The 3,755-nt window shown below is 50.5% G+C and overlaps 1 long non-coding RNA gene across 1 annotated transcript; it reads left to right on the forward strand.

Moving 5' to 3' along the window:
- The first annotated feature begins 342 nt into the window (after positions 1–342).
- On the forward strand, positions 343–2,979 carry LOC105547688. Its single transcript, XR_001007254.1, has 2 exons — positions 343–607; positions 951–2,979. It is a non-coding gene; the product is annotated as an uncharacterized LOC105547688 (long non-coding RNA).
- Positions 2,980–3,755: the final 776 nt, after the last annotated feature.

The following is a 3,755-nucleotide window of genomic DNA, read 5'->3' on the forward strand; positions in this document are numbered from 1 at the left end:
ACCCTCCGCCGTCTCCACCTTCCCGGCGGCGTCCACCTTCCCCGCCGTCTCCACCTTCTCGGTGGCGTCCACCTTCCCCGCCGCCTCCACCTTCCCCGCCGCCTCCACCTTCCCCTCCACCTTCGCCTCCGCCTCCACCTTCCTCTCCGCCTTCTCCGCGGTCTCCGCCGTCTCCGCCTCCTCTACCTCCTCCGCCTCCACTGGCGGCAGCTCCTCCCCCTGCTCGCAGGGCTCGAGCGGCCACTGGGCGTGGCGGCGCGGGGGCCACGCAGACCTGGGGTGTCCCCCGCCCGGCCTGAGGGAGCGCGGTGGCTGTGGCAGCTGGACCCAAAAGGGACTTTCACTGAAGGAGGCGGCGGCGGAAGCAGGCGACGCCCCCGGGAATCCTCCCGCCGAAGCCCCCTAGTGGAGGCTGCTTCTGCAGCCAGGCCCCGTTTCCTTTAATTCAGTATTTCCCAAACTTGCTTGTTCATGAGAATCACGTGGGAGCGTGTTAAAATTACAGATTCCTCGGCTCCACCCGCAGGCCTACTGAATCAGAATCTCGAAGGGAGGTACTCCGGAACCTGTATCTCTAACTAGGGCCCCAGAGGCTGCTTATGATCAGGCAAGTTTGGGAAACACAGCTCTAATTCATTGAGGCTGGCGGGAAGGGGGGCGGGGACCGCGCAGTCTCTTTAAGGCGCTTCCAGCTCTCGGCTCCAATCGCTGCTCTGACCCCCTTCATCGTCTCCTCCCCTCTCCTCGTCCTTCCCCTCGTCCGTACAGGCTTCTCCTAGCCACTGCGGGGCTGGGGGCCGAGCGGGTGCCAAGTCCAGAAATGGTTTTGAGGCTGTGAAATGTCCCCTCTGAGGGGGGTCCTGGGGAGCGCAGGCAGAAGCCGTGACAGGCCATCATTTCGGCGGCAGAGCCTGCCTCTAGCCCCGTCCCAGTCTCCCCTCCCACGCCAGGTCCTGCCCTTCCCGAAAAGGATGAAGCTCCAGCTGCAGTTCTGGGGAGGCCTGGACCCCAGCTCCGGAGGGGCCGGGCTACTAAGGCCGCTGGGCCTGGAGAGGCGTGTCCCTGGCCCATCTTATCAGCGCTCTGCAGGGTCTGGGCCTGCTGCTCGTGTCCTCCTGGGCTCCCAAGGCCACGGGTGGGTTGATGGCGTGACAGCCGGCCTCCTGGCCCAGCAGACGCTGAACAGCCCGAGGGCACAATCCAGCTCTTCTCTCCAAGGCCAGCTGGAGAGACGAGGCACGACAAGGCCATCCCTACAGCTAGCACTTCCCCTATAGCTGAGAGGGGGCCTAAACTACAGGACACAGTCCCAAGACCCTTAAACCCTGGCAGCGTCCCGGAGTGGGCAGCAGGTGGAAGTGGCAAGAAGCCTGTGGAGCTACCAGCAGGGAGAGGGGGTCGGACATGGCACTGAAGGGCCTCTGGGAACCCCTGTGCCAAGGGGCTGCTGGCACTGGGCAGCAGCACCCCAAATCCCACGAGGAGTGTGCCCAGAGCAAGTGGCTCAGACCTTGGGCATGGCTCAGGGGTGTCGGGCTGTAGCTGCTGGTCCCAGACAGTGCAGCCCAGGGCAGGCATCAGGACATGGGTTGGAGGAGAAAGAGTGTTCTAGGAAGAGTCCAGTCCCCGAGTGCTGGTGGTGGCTGACCGTAGCTGTCTGGCTTGTGCAGCTGTGCTGCCTGACTGTACATACCCTAGCAACATTCTCCTTGCTCAGCACTGGACATCAGCTCTCCACCTGGCTCCTTCCTCCAGGGAAGGGACAGGGAGGCCTCCTAGGATTAGCAGCAGGAGTTGGTCCTCAGGAATCAGGAGCCCTTGAAAGGAGGATGCCTGGTTTCCATACAACTGAGGGTCACCCTGGGCCCTGCCCTTCCTGAGTCAGCTCTTGCTTCAATTCCTTGAAGCACCCCAGCATTCTTTCAATAAGTGCCTGCCCTTTGTGGCCTGCAACCAGAGGAACTGCAACTAGCACACTCACTGAAGGAATTCTGCTGCTGCTGCTGCTGTTCCTGCTGCTGCTGCTGCTAAAAACAACCGAGGTCATGGATGAGGGGATGGAGGATACTCTCATCCCACCTCCAGACAGACAACAAAAAGACCTAAAGATCTCTGTGTACCTGGGACTGTCTACCATTGAAGATTAGCCATGGTAACTTGTTGACTTAGTGATCAACTTCCTGCAGAAGCCCATAGGTCCACCTGGACTCTGCCCAGGCCCGTGTGTTCTGAAAAATGGAGGGCTGTGTCACCATTCACTCAACAAATGTTTATTCTGCACTGATCCAGGGCCAGAGGTACTAAGAGCTGTGGACACAGCACTCCAACCTACCCCAGGGCTACTGAAATCAGGGATGGCTTCCCCAAAAGGCACACTAAGGAAAGTCTGTGTGACTAGCAGAGAAGAGGCATCAAAAACAAAAAATCAAAAAAGAAAAAATACCACAAACAGTTTGACATTTGATTTTTTTTTAAGTAGTCCTCGTGGGAAAAATCAGAACTTTGTTGTACTTCCTTACGTTCATTTCCTGATTACATGATGCTTTTGTTTTGAATCACGTGTGGAGGGTGTCACCAGAATCTTTAGATGCTTTGTCCTTATGTGGATCTGGACCCAGATCCTGGCAAATGTTACCATCTCTGCCTCACAAAGTTCTGACAGAATGCAGGCAGTAGGGGCTATCCTTAGGAGAGACAGCTCTCCTTCGCAGTAGATGCACCTGGGTGATAAATCCAACTCTGACCACAAGGTGGCAAAAGAGTAAGTGACAATTCCTCATATATTTTTTGTATGTTTATATAAAACTATTGGTTTATATAAAATGCTCTCTAAAAATATTAAGAAAAACGTGTGCTCCTTCACACGTTTTTGGGTTGATATCTGACATTTTGCATCATAAATGTCAATTGGCTACAAATAATGTAATTTGTGACAAATGTTAATATTCAAAAATAAAACTGTTATGTCACTATTTCACATGAATCCAGTGAAACCTAAATACCTTAGTGATTTGAGAGCCACCATCATCTGTTTTAAAAATTTATAACTGAGCTCTTCTTTGATACTTGGAAGTTGTACGTTTTCCCTTTTCTCAGCTCTTAATTCCATTCTGTTTTTCCAACAGAATTTTGTCTCAATAATTGTCTATTTTTGCACTTGAAATGTTTTTATTATCCTATAGTATTTCTCTGCAGCAAAAATGCGTATATATTTTTCAATTTCAATGCTTTTTAAATGTTCCTCTGATTATAAGGCTCTAAGTGTTGTTTAAAAATTTGCTCTTGCTTGAATTATTATGACAATTAGAATAAAATGAATCAAAACATTGTGAACATATTACAAATTTTGATAGGTAATTATTAAACATAAACAAAAGTTCATTGTAGATAGGGCTTTTAAAAACATATTAATGGGTGTATCCATGGATAAACATTGGTTTTTGCTAGAATGAGATAGGCTTCAGCATCAATTGTCTTCCTATTTTTTGTTTGGTTAAATGTTAGCACACAGAAACCTCATTTATAGGAATAAGTGAATAGGAATGGACATTTTGTTTTAGCAATGCATGCAAGTCTTTGAATTCCTTTGGAGATATATGGGGGGAAATGACACACTGATTTATCCTCAAAATTATTTCTCATAATTTATCAACTGATAACTTCATAGGTTTTTTCTTCAATTCTACTGGAAACAAAGAATTGGAAACCATCTGAGTTGCAAAAGAATTTGATCCCCATTCATTTGTTAGAGCAAG

This window comes from Mandrillus leucophaeus, unplaced genomic scaffold (assembly GCF_000951045.1).
Source record: "Mandrillus leucophaeus isolate KB7577 unplaced genomic scaffold, Mleu.le_1.0 Scaffold395, whole genome shotgun sequence".
In the NCBI taxonomy this organism is placed as follows: domain Eukaryota; kingdom Metazoa; phylum Chordata; class Mammalia; order Primates; family Cercopithecidae; genus Mandrillus; species Mandrillus leucophaeus.